The sequence below is a fragment of the Panthera tigris genome, chromosome F3 (genome assembly GCF_018350195.1).
Source record: "Panthera tigris isolate Pti1 chromosome F3, P.tigris_Pti1_mat1.1, whole genome shotgun sequence".
Lineage (NCBI taxonomy): Eukaryota > Metazoa > Chordata > Mammalia > Carnivora > Felidae > Panthera > Panthera tigris.
The window spans coordinates 41,149,222-41,162,204 of record NC_056678.1 but is presented as its reverse complement, the minus strand read 5'-3'; the positions used below and the strand labels follow the sequence as shown (position 1 = coordinate 41,162,204).

General features: G+C 55.1%; 1 long non-coding RNA gene across 1 annotated transcript; it reads left to right on the top strand.

The window, feature by feature from the left end:
• The first annotated feature begins 417 nt into the window (after positions 1-417).
• On the top strand, positions 418-4,872 carry LOC122235913. The gene is made up of 3 exons (XR_006214033.1): positions 418-622; positions 4,388-4,539; positions 4,782-4,872. It is a non-coding gene; the product is annotated as an uncharacterized LOC122235913 (long non-coding RNA).
• The last annotated feature ends 8,111 nt before the right edge of the window (positions 4,873-12,983 follow it).

The window sequence follows — 12,983 nt, the reverse complement described above, 5'->3', positions numbered from 1 at the left end:
ACAGAGAAGAAGCTGATGGGGAGACAGAGGCAGAGATTGGAGTGATGTGGCCACAAGCCCAGGAAGCTGGCAGCCGCCACGAGTTAGAAGAGGGGTGCGGTGGATTCTCCCCTAAAGCCTCTGTAGTGAGTGTCGTGCTGCTGGCACCTTGACTCTGGGCTTCTGGCCTCCAGCATGTGAGAGAATCAATTCCTGTTATTTTCAGCCACCCGGTTTACAGTAGTTTGTAATAGGAGCCACTGGAAAGTATACAGTAAAGTAGTCAGAAGGGTCTCGGGATACTGCTGGTCCTTGTGGCCCTGCTGCGGGCTTCCCTGCCCCGTCCCTCTCCTCCACCACTGGCCTCCCTCCTGATGCCACAGACGAAGCTGGTGACCCTTCCCACACCTTGCCTAGGAAACTCATCCTGACCCTGAAGACCCCACCGCGGGATCTGTGACCCAGCACTTGCACTCCTGGGTGTATAACCAACAGAAACACATCCATATGCTCACCGATGCCTGGACAAAACCACCATGGCCACGCTATCCATAATGCCCCCACACTGGGAAGCGTCAGGCTCCCATCAGCGGTAGAATGGATGGACCGTGCTGCGTTCTCCCAAAGCAAATACGTGCGGCAGGTGAGTGTGAGTGACGTATGGCTGCAAGCAACAGTGTGGCCTGGGCAAATCTTCAAACACAATGAGGGAAAGAAGCCACATATAAAATAGCGCTCTGTTTATATAAAGTGCAAAACACAGGCAAAACTTACCTATGTTGTTAGAAATCATGACAGCGGTTACCCTTGTGGGGGCAGGTAGAGACTAGAAGGCATGGCAGGTGGAGGGCTTCGAGAAAGCTGTGGACATTCTGTTTCTTGTTCTGAGTGCTGCTGATGCCAGTGTATTCAGCTTGTAAACATTTACCAGGTGACAGGTAGTCTTTTCTGCCCTGTATATTATTCTTTTTTTAAATTTTTTAACATTTATTTGTTATTGAGAGACAGAGACAGAGCGTGAGCAGGGGAGGGGCAGAGAGAGACGGAGACACAGAATCTGAAGCAGGCTCCAGGCTCTGAGCTGGCAGCACAGAGCCCGACACGGGGCTCAAACTCACAAACTGCAAGATCATGTCCCATGCAGAAGTCAGACACTTAACTGACTGAGCCACTCAGGCGCCCCTGCCTTGTATATTATTCTTAAATAAAAAGTTAGTTTAAAAAAAAGAGAGAGACTCATTCTGGAAAAGACTCTTCCTTGAACCTTAAGCTGACTAGGGCTTCCAGCTCTAACCCTGGCTAAGAGTTCCCTCTGGATGCCCATGGTGTCTTGTCAACACTTCTCAACTTTCTACCTTATTGAATTTATTTTTTTAAATTTTTTTAACGTTTATTTATTTTTGAGACAGAGAGAGACAGAGCATGAACGGGGCAGGGTCAGAGAGAGGGAGACATAGAATCCGAAACAGGCTCCAGGCTCTGAGCTGTCAGCACAGAGCCCGACGCAGGGCTCGAACTCACGGACTGCGAGATCATGACCTGAGCCGAAGTCGGCTGCTCAACCGACTGAGCCACCCAGGCACCCCTCTACCTTATTGAATTTAAATCAGAAATTTAGTTCCATGATTCATTTTCATCTGTGTATCCCTAGTACATTGCCCAGGCTCTGGGACATAGTAGATGCTCAATAAACACTCGCCGACATTTGTTGGCATGGCCAAGGGCTTTGGTGTTCTCATGCTTCCCTCCCAGAGTTCCCTGGCCATGGGCCCCAGCAGCCTGGATTGTCACAGGGTTCCATGGTGGGACACGTTCCTCTCCACTGCTGCCCCCCACCTCCTGAGTACCCCCACAACCAACCTGTGCATATCCTCATCTAAGCACTTCCAAGGTGGTAACTTTCTGACCCACCAGCCTGAGATCTCTCTTAACGCAGACCACGGGGCTTACTCATCTTGGACCTTCAGAGCCTAGGTGAGAACTGGATACGCAACAGGAGATTGAAGAACCTCAAGTTACTGGAGCCCTCTCTGCATCCAAGCCCAGGGGCAGGCACATACCTTTGTCTTAGCTTGTTTGAAACTGGATGGAAATTTTCAAAAGAAGTGTTCTTTAAAAAGAAAAAAAGAGTAAGGAGAACGAACAGGAAAGGCAAAAGCTTCTAAGTAGAAGGGTTTATAGAACAGATGCCTCACTCTAATGAAACCCAAGCCTGGCCACGAGCTGGCTAACTGGCAGCTTAAGAGGCTCCCCAGCACGGCTCCGCGCTCACCGCAGCCGTCTGGGTTGGATGCCACACCTCCAGCCTGTGGGGGAGCCAGGTTAGGGCCATCACCAGGTCTGACGAGGGTGGCCTCCCTCCCGGCACTCTCTCAGGCGAGCACATCTGCTTCAGCCTAGGCTGGTTTCTGCTCTGTGCCTCCTGCCTCTGGCCATTCATTAGCTTATTCATCCATTCATTCTTTTCCTCCTTCATTCCACCAATATTTTTGAGCACCTTTTGTGCAAGGCGCTTATGCCATCGCTGAGGATCCCAGGGGGCACTGGCAGCTGGGGCCCTGCTTTCCTGGGGGCGCCCAGCGTGGTTTGGGAAACAGACAAGTAGACAGAAGTTAGAACCCAGAGGGGACAAGCCCTGGGGCAGAGCAGGACACCATGGGGAGCCCTCTTCCAGGTTGAGGGATTGGGGAAGGTTTTCCTGAAGCAGAGACATCTCAGTCAGCCCCTTGCATCCTAAATCAAGCTGCTGTTTCCCTGGTTTTCTCCGAAGACTGGCCCCCAGAGCTGCAGACTTGTTGTCTGGACCCACTTCTCCACCACATCCTTGCAGTAACTCACAGTGATGTCCTAGGGGCTCTTTCTTATCACCCTAGACGTAAGCCAACGGTGCGTCACCCGAGTACAAATGAGGTTAAAGCAATTCTGGGTGGGAGGGTGGGGGGAGAGTGGCTGGCCAGAGACTGAACTGATGACCAGAGTTATTGCAAGGATAAGCTTTAGGGCAAGTGCCAGGCACGCTCTGAAATGCAGATTCTGACTCAGTAGGTCTGGGGTAGGGCCTGAGCTTTTGCACACTCTCTCAGTTCCCAGTGGTCTAAATATACTGCTGGTCTAAAGCACGTACTTAGAGTAAAAAGGCTTTGGGAGATCCAAGGGACTAGATGGCATAAATCTTCTGTAAGCAGCCCCTCATAGTTTTTCAATCACTTTTTTGCTAAGTATTGATCCGACTGACTCACAGAGAGGTCCAGTTGTGGCCTGGCCGAGAGGCCAAGCAGAGGCTGAAATCTGGCCCTCGCTCCACTCACCAACTCTGCCCCCTCCCCGCACGCTGGGGCCACAGGGGCACTGAACAGCCGACTGCAGCCCTGAGTGCTGCGGGGCAGGGAGCTGCAGCGCTCTGTGGTCCCCATGGAGGGGCGGGCAGAGACCCTCGGCGGCCTCAGCAGCCCCTCCAGGATCCCTGGGGACCACACCACATCTGCCTCTGAGGCTGCCTCCGTGCTCACGTTCCTCCAGTCCATCCACCAGGGCCTTTGAGGCTAACAAAGCAGGGGTAGCTGCTGGCTCTCTCCCCTCTGCCCAAAACAGGAAGGAAACTCAGGGATAGTGCAGCAGGAAGGAGGAGGGACACCAGGAAGAACTTCCCAGTGATCACGCTCTTGAGGGGCGACACTGAACGAGTGGTGGAGTGGTGAAGGACTTGGTCTGTCCGTGTGCGGTGGTTTCCAGCCAGGGTTAGGGGCTGGGGGCTGCAGCAAAACTTCAGGAGGGCTCCCGGGGCAAGAGTCTGAATTTCCAAACCTCTTCCTTTCACTACACTCTTTCCCCGCCCCCGCCCCCGCCCCCGGCCCCGGCCCCCCTACAGGTTCCGGGGCTGTCCATCAGCACTGGGCACACCAGGGTTCTAGGGGTTAGCCCAGGTATTTCCTGACCCCAAGCCCCACCCCCAGCAGGTCCCCCGGGCCCCCGCAGCATGGTGCCTTTGCACCCCCATGCCAATCTGGAGGGTGAGGCTAATACTTTCTGGCAGGTAGAGGCAGGGCAGGCAGAGGGAGAGGCGGCACCCTGGGCTTCTGCATTCAGATCAGGGGAGCCAGCAGCGAAACGAGGGTTGGCGTGGCGTCGGCTGGCGGGGGGGTGGGCATTCCTCTTTCCGCTGGCTGCACATAGTTAATGGGGGGCCTTGTTCTGGCTGGGCACGCAGCCCTGGAGGTGCTGGTGATGGCCATGCCTTGTCCCAGCCCCCGGGATCTCAAGTCTCACTGAGTGAAGCTGCAAATCTCCAGGGACCCTGGCACCTTCCTCATCCCACCGTCTCGACATGGCCTCACTTGTGCTCCTTCTCCCCCTCCCTTCCCTCTGCCTCCGTATTTATACGTGATCATTTTTCTCTACGACATCCTAGGATCAGGGACTGCCAGCCCAACAGGAAGCAGGCCTGAAGAGACCAGAGGACTTGTCCAAAGGCACTCAGCAAGTTGGCGGCCGTGACAGAATTTTAGCCCAGGGTCTCCTGACTTCAACTCCACCAAACAGAGAGCAGACCTACAGCTACAGGTGGGCAGGGGGCAGGGGAGTTTCAGACAAAATCGGAGGAGGAGACCTATTGACACCCCCCCCCCATTCTTCCAGAATGTGCAGCCCCTCACCGCACAGTAGGAAGAAAAACCACAGCAGAAGGGTGGGACAGTTGGGTGTGTGTGGGGGGGGGAGAACAGGGCAGTGCAGCGGGGTGGGAGCATATCCTGAGGGGGGCTCACACAGGGTGGCACTAAATCTTTGTCTCCCCCCTGGACCAGCCGCTGTGGCTTGGAGGTGGAGAACTCTTCATATCATATGGGTGCGGAGCACAGCTGTCCTGCCAGGGAGCACACACTCCATAAACGTCTGTCAGGTGAATAAATGAATAATAATAGTTCACACCCATTGAGGTTACTATGCGTCAGACACCGTTCTAAGCACTCTCCATTTATTAACTCATTCAACCCTCCCAAGAGCCCTAGGAGGTGGGTATCATTAACATCCATATCATGTGCAGGTGAGGAAACTAAGGCACCAAAGAGTAAATCCTTCCCCAAAGACTGGTAAAAGGCAGAGGCAGGGTCTGAGCCCTGGAGAGCTGGGCTCATACATTTAACTACTCTGCTAAACTGTGAAAAACTGGGGCACCCGGGTGGCTCAGTCGGTTAAGCGTCCGACTTCGGCTCAGGTCATGATCTCACGGTTCGTGGGTTCGAGCCCCGCGTCGGGCTCTGTGCTGACAGCTCAGAGCCTGGAGCCTGCTTCAGATTCTGTGTCTCCCTCCCTCCACCCCTCCCCTACTCGTGCTCTGTCTCCATCTCTTTAAAAAAAAAAAAAATGTTAACTATGAAAAACTGGAAAGGGGGAAAACACACACAGAGGCCTTCCCAGTTCAAACAATGGTCTTGCCCACCAGAGTGTGACAAGTGACTCATCCAGGATGAGGTGGTCTCTGTGCCTCCCCTCGGCACAGGCACCCCCTCAGCCTCGCCCCCTGCAGATGCCACGCTCAGGCCAAAGATCGTCTCCAGCCCAGGGATACCCAGTGTGCCTTCCAGCCCCGAGGCCACCTCAGGTGCCTCTGAACAGAGGCTGCCTTTTCTACCCTGTGGTGTCCCTCAGGCGCCCCCTCCCCCCACCCATTCCTGCCCTGTCCCCACGTCCGTCATGAGTGTGAGAACAGAAGACCCGTATCTGGCATGTTAGGGATCATAGTGCAGAGCACAGAGAAGGGGTCTCATTTGACTTCATGACCACTTGGAAAGAGAGGCTGGTTAAGAGATTCCTCATCCTACACACTAGAAATAGGAGGCTCAGAGAGGGTCAGCGTGGAACAGTTTACAGGACCCAGGGCAAAATAAAAATGCAGGGCTGCTAGTTACAAAATTATTACGAATTGTATGCTGGTGGCAGCAAAGCGTGAACCCAGACAAGGGCCTGTGTGACTGAAGAGGAGGCATGTCTGTAAAGCGGGCCTTGGTTTAGGGGGTCTGCCCTAGTCACTCAGCTCACAAGTGCAAGGCTGGTGTTTGGGAGAGCTGGGGTCCAGTCTGGGCTGAGAACCGAGCTGGCTCCTGGCTCCAGACTCTCCTGGGTCTGCCCCCAGGTGAGTGAGGGCGGGCAGCCCAGGCCTTGTCCCAATTCTCGTTCTCTCTTGCTTTTGTCGGAGACAATAGTCCCCTTCCTTTCTTGTCTCCTCCCAGCCTCCTAATCGGCTCTGTCCACCACAAAGGCAAGGGATTCGTTTACGGCCCCTTCCTGCCTCAATCTTCGCAATCCCTGGACACTCGATCCACCTCCCCATCCTCAGACACCCCCGCCCCTGGGCTGCCCCAGATCTGGAGCTAAGGGGGAGGGAGAAAGACTCAATGCATATTCCTGTATTGTTTGTGGCCCTGTTCAGAGTGCCCCCTGCAGGTAGGGGCCGGTACTAGAGTGTGTGTGTGTGTGTGTGTGTGTGTGTGTGTGTGTACGCTGGCATTTGAACAAGAGAGTTGTGATGTGGTCTTAAGAGGAAGGAAACCAGGAGCACAGATCCTGCCCTTCTGGAAGCTCCCTGTCTGCAGACTGAGGTATGGCCCCTCTTCCCCTAGGAGCTCCAACTTCTAATGCAAAGAGACATGGCTCCTGCCCTCAGGCGCCCTGAATCTGATGAGGCAGACAGCCTTTGTCAGGTGGACAGACAGATGGACACACACACCCCATAAACACACACAACTATGCAGTCCTACTTGATATTTTCACAGCAGGGGAAATAACATCCTCTATGTGCTAAGCACTCTTCCAGGCAGGACCTTGCTTAATACAACCACTTCATCAGGGAGAGATGATTATTCTGTTTTGCAAATGAGCGTCAATCTAGGGCTTTTAACGCCCACCCCTGTGGTTTTTCCCTTGCACAACTGCCCCTCCAGGGGTTTCTGCGTCGATGGCATCAGTTAGGCATGAGTTTTCCTTCCTCCGTGCGCTTGCCCCGCTGTTCCTTATCTGGACCTGCCTGGTGTACGCCTCACTCCCTGAAATGTGTCACAGTTACCCGTGTGCCTGTCTTATCTCCTCCTCCGAGCCCCCAGGGCAGAGGAAAGAGCAAGGTCTTTGGAGCCCCCAAGCCTACCTCCAACCTTGGCTCTATCTCTTCACTGGATGTCCCCCCTCTCCCGCTCCCTGTCTGAAAGGGGAGGAAGGAGGACACCAGCCCCACAGGGTGGATGCAGGAGGAAGCCTTCAGCAGGGCGCTCTCTCAGACAGCAGACAGCCCACGTCCGCTAAGTGAACAAATGAATGTTTGCTCCCCACACAGCTTGACAGTTTGAGCGGCATTATCACTGACCATTAACAAAAGGGACAGGGAGACCTCAGCATGAGCTGGGGTTGAGGGTATTATCCGAATTGGAACAGCGCTCCTTGGCAACAGTGCTTAGACGGGGCTTGAACGCACTCTACCCACAGAGATATCCCCACTGCCCTGCACAGTCTTCTATGCAAAGGAACATGAAGCAAATTGCGAGAGACCCAGAGACCTGGGGAAAAGAATCCTTAGGCTGGGTCAACCTGGGAAGGCTTCCTTCCTACAGGAGGTGTTAAAAGCCCCTTAGCGGCTGCTGCCTTTGGCCCGTTTCCCAGGAGTCAATGGTAACTCAGGTCGGGGGACAATTCAGGCTTGCAAATCATAAGGGGAAGTGGAATAAACCTCGACATTCTTGGTCCTCCGTAGACCACTTAAACAAGCACCCCCTCCCTGCCCTGTGGTGACCCCAGCAATGTACTGGGCTGGGGTGATAGATGGGAGCGGTGATGGCACCTCCTGTGCACAACCACTGCTGCCCTCGCCCCCCTTCAGTGGTCTCACTGCTTTGGCTTTGAGCCTAGGGACTGTGTCCAAATCCCTGACACCAGTGTAATGGAAGGCACTCAGCACCCTCCTCCCATCCGCCTGTCTGGACACTCTCAGGGACGCTCCACCTCCTCCAGCACCTCCAAGGGCAAAGGGGAGGGTACACTGGAGGAGAGGATGCAGAGAACTGTGTTCTAGAGCCAACCCTCTGCGTCTCATTCCCACCAAAGCCCTAGGTTGACAGAGGTGCCTAGGTGAGACGCAGAGCCACCTTGTGCCTGCCTCAGTTTCTCCTGCCAGGTGCTTCTCCCCAGAGAGATCAGAGTGGGTAATAACAACAGCTCCCACGTATTGGGCATCTGCTGTGTGCTGAGCACGCTGCCAGATTAGGAACATCTTTCAAAGAGCTTGTGTTCTTACTCCCATGTCGAAGCTAAGAAGTGGAGGCTCAGGAAAGTGAAGAATCAATCAGGCAGGGCCATCCAGCGAGTTAGTGCTGGAGATGCGATTTGAACCTGTGCAGTCAGGCTGCAAACATGAGCTTCTTCCTCCACAGCAGTGTTTCCAGGTGTGTTGAGAAGGTATCGGCCCCTGGGGGGCCAGATGCTGCCTGGGGTTGGCTAGATGCCTTTGGCTGGGAGCAGGCTAGTTGATTTATCCCAGCTGCTAAACACCTTGAATCAGTTGTGAGTGAGTGTGTGTGTGTGTGTGTGTGTGTGTGTGTGTGTGTGTTTAAGTGTGGCCCAAGGAGAAAAAAGCTGAGAGCCCTGCTCTGGAATATCCTGCCTTGAGGAGTGAGACAGAAAAGGCTGTCGTGATCAAGGAACAGAAGCCACAGTGTTCTGTGTTCGAGGCCCATGCTTTCCCTTCTCCTGGAGAGCCTTCCCTGTCCCACTCCCCGGCTGAATCTCCCGGTTCTGCAGGACTCAGGATGGGCCTCTCCTCCCTCTCCAGGGCCTCCCCTGGCCAGCCCAGTCTTCCCTGTCCTGGAAATGCTCTTGACCTCACTGTTGGTCCTTGGGGGACGCGCCCCATGACCATCTGGTACAGTGAGCCAACTTACCCCGTCTGCCGTCACATCCCTATCACCATCCTGACTGCTTCACAGAGGACCCAACATCTTCCCTTCAAGCAGCCCCAGAGAGGAGCTCCCCGAGACACTGCTGGCCAATAAGAGGGGAACGAAGCCACTGGCACTTGAGAAAGACAAGAAACTGGAAATAGGCTTTGAGGAACGGCTCAGCCTGCAAGTTTAACATGCCCAGAGTCTTGTCCATCCCCTCAGGACTCAGAAGCCCCCAGCTCTGACCCCCTGAGAGGCAGGGCACTACAGTGGTCAGGGCAAAGACTGCCTGGGTTGAAATCCTGGTACGAGCAATCACTGGCTGGTGGCCTCAGGCCGGACCCTTAACATCTAAAAGCTTCAGTCTCTCCATCCATAAGATGGGGATAACACCAGTACCTCTCTCCTAGCGTTTCAATGAGACGATGCCGGGGGAGTGCTCAAATAAACGTGGTACGTGCCATCTGTTACCATTATCAGTGGAGGCAGGGACACCGGCACAATGGCAATTTCTAGATATGTCTGTCTGGGCCCCAAGAATGACCTTCCTGACAATCTGGTTTCTTCCTAGAAGAAAAGTTACAGTCCAGGGAATGAAAACATCAGCTGTGAAGGCATCCCCACCAGCAGACAGGAGAGGCATAAAACTGGGCACAGGTTTTATGTTTCCCTGGCCTCAGCCTTAGATTCTGTATCTCACCCAATTAATCAGAGGGGGCCCAGGTCCCGGGGAATTCAAAAGACAGGACTTCCTAGTGGCTCTGGAGGAGAAAGAAGACAGTGGCACAAAGAAAACCTCAGCTCTGGAGGTGCCCTGTCGCTGAGCAGCCGGGCCCAGCCCCCACCTGCCCGCTGCCAGCCCGCCTGTGGCCTGCTCTGGCATGGCTCCGGGGGGCGCACTGCCAACCCCGTAGCTCTCCCCCCACCATGTCCTTCTGCTGCTTCCAAAATAACTCTGCTCCCTGCCCAAGTTTGGCCTCTTGGGTGTTTTTCTCCTCCTGAGACCTGTTCTCCCATGTCTGAAGGGCGGGAGGAAAGACGTGAACTGTCATTAGAAATCAGGGACCACCCCCTTTTTTAAGCAAGGGACTACTTAGCACGAAGGGGCTCCCACAATTCTGACAGCCCCTGAGTCAATGCATCCATTTCAGTTTGGCTGAAAGAAATCACTCCCAATATGAGGAAGAGGGTTGGAAATTTCTCCCCCACCCCCCCCACCCCCGTCTCTTGTACCTTCCCAAAGCCCCAGCCACTAGGACTCCTTGTCCTTGGCCCTGCACCCAACAGAATGAGTTACTAGCCTAAGGTCACACAGCCCAGTAGGGCTGAGAGCTCTGAAGAGAATCCTTACCGGTCCCTTAGGGCATGTTCCAGGGCAGAAATCCCTTCCTTTCCTAAGGCCGTACCAGAGAAGGCTCTAATTTCACGGAACTTCCATTTCCGGGGACAAGTTGGACTCTCCAGACGGGAGTGATCTGGAAGCCTAGACTTCTCCTCTCTGGAGAGTCTCCCACCAGGTGCCAGGCCAGGGTGCATCTCCTCAGGGGTCCCTGTGAGGAGGACCACTTCTTCCATCATCCCGGGGCTGGGAGCCCAAGAGCAGACCAGGCTCTGTGAAAGGCCCCTTTCCCTGCAGGTCAGCGGGAGGGGACTTTATTAGTACAGAAGGAGCGAGGGAGGGAGGGAGGGAGGCAGGCAGGAAGGTAGGTGGGCCGGCCACCTGATGGGACTGAAGAAGATCACACTGGCACCTTAAATCCCCACCCTGTCACAGGTGGCTCTCTGATTCTCTTTCTGGGCCTCAGTAGATCATTTGCCTCATTTGATCATTGCAGGAAACTAACGGTGGAGAGGTTAAGTGACTTGTCCAGAGACGCGCGGCTCATAGACGGTGGGGCGGGGACTGGAGCCCGCATGCAGAGCCAGAGCCCCGCGGTCCCCGGGCAGGGCCTCCCCACGTGGCACCCTGTCCTGTGCCCTGTGTGTGTCTCTGCCTGGTAGGCACGGGTCAGTGTGGGAAGCGGGCTGCGGCACGTGTGGGGCCATCAGGGTTGAGGGCCCACGACATGGCGGGGGGGCCGAGCGGGGGGCGGGCTGGGGGCCAGCTCTGCTCCGAGCCAGGCCTTCTTCTCCTCCGCCAGCCGCCCCACCCGGCCGCGCCCAGCGCCCGCTGCTGCCAGAGCAAAGAGGTTTCCTTTTTCTTTTGCCTAGGGTTGTTTCCTGCCTTTCCTTTGAACTGGGGTGTTGGCTTCTTCACATACTCACTCTCCTCCGGCGACCCCCCCAGGACTGCCCTCTGATGGGCCCGGCCCCTCAGGCTCCTCTTTGGAACAAGGCTGGCAGCCCATTCCTGGAATCACTCTCCCCTGCTTCGCCCTTCTCTCTGTCCTGGTCTCCGTGCTGCCCAGATTCCGCACCCCCCCCCCCACCTTCCCTCTGTCCCTTTCTCCTACTGCCCACCTCCTCCAAGCTCTCCCTGGGGGCTTTCTCCCTCCCGCATCAGGAGAGCAGGCTCAGAGTTGATTTCTCCCTGCCTCTCCTCTTCTAGGTTTTCAATGAAATGTGTCAACACTGAGGTCCAGAAACGTCTGGGAGCTTGCATCACGGCAACTGAGGGACTGAGGATTGGAACTCCCAAATCCCAAGTTTCAGAAAGGCGGGCACAGCTCAGGCTCTTAGAATCTACTAGAAAGGGGGACTTTCTAGTTTCCCTTCGGGCTCCAAGGCCCCACCTAGGAAAGGTAGCCTTGGAGGTGAGAAATGAGACTGGCACATTGCGCCCCCGGGGTTCATGCTGCCCAAGGCCGGTTCTCGTCCACTGAGGCTGCACGTTTCCCTGCGTCCTCATGTGACAGGCCCTGCAAGGCCCATCTGGGCATGTTGGGAGTAGGCTGGGGTCTTTCACCCGTTGCCCCCCTCCTGCCCCTGACACTCTAAGACCGCACCAGCCAGCAGAAAACTACAGTTACTCTGGGTTCCCAGCATAGCGACTTCTGTCTCCTTGCCAGCCACTCTTCCTTCTCATGGCCACACACACACACACACACACACACACGCGCGCGCGCACCATTCCACTCTTCGACAGAACAGTGCTCCTCCTCTCCTCCCAAGGTTAGCTCCAGGACTTCCCCCTCCAGGAAGACTTCCATGGCTAATACTTCTTGGCCCTGGTCACCCTAATAACACTGGCTGACACTGATTGAGCCCTTCCCACGAGCCACACACTGTGCCAAACCCTTTACAAACATTACTTCAGCGAATCCACACAGCAGCCCTATGAGGTTCCTCCACTTACAGGTGCGGAAACTAAGTCACAGATCAACTGGTCCAGGTTCACACAGCTTCGTGATGACTCTTCCCCTGGTCTGTTGGGGCCAATGCCCATGCTCTCAATCCCTCTGCCCTCCCCCAGCGGCTCGCCTCCATCTGGTCATGGACATCCCCCAGGCAGTGATGAAGAGGATGGAGATTATCTAGAATTCACACACACACACACACACACACACACACACACACACACCCATCTGATCTTTCAAACAAGCTTAGTGGTTAACACGGGCGGTCTTAAGGGGAGCGAAGTCCCAAGAGGCTGATAAGGGGTCTGACTAAGGCTGCATGGAGGGGCAGCCCCTCCCTTAGCCCTGGGAGCAGGAAAAGTGGGAGATGGCTAGGGGTACTCAGGGGTAACCGCAAGTGTAGGGCCTTTTACAATCTCCCAAGGCAGTTTTTCTCACACCGTCTGCCCCTGATACCGCTTGACTCTGGGAGCAAGAGGAGGAGCTCAGGGTAACTACTCAGATTCTCCCGCTCGGGGACAAGTATTTGCCGTCCGGACCCTCCCGCCCCTTCGCTGTGTGTCTGGGGGGTGGAATACGGCAAGAGGCATCATGTCTTCATGTCACCATCAGACTAGAATGCCAAAGCTCCCTCTCCTCCAGGTGGGCTCCCAGAACAGGCCCTACCCAGGGACAAGGTCCAAACTCCAGTGAGGCTCGTGGAGACTCAGTTCGGAAGATTTTTTTTTTTTTTTTTTTTTTTAATGAGAGATGCCTGAAAGACCATGGGTATTTGAAGTCTGTCCTC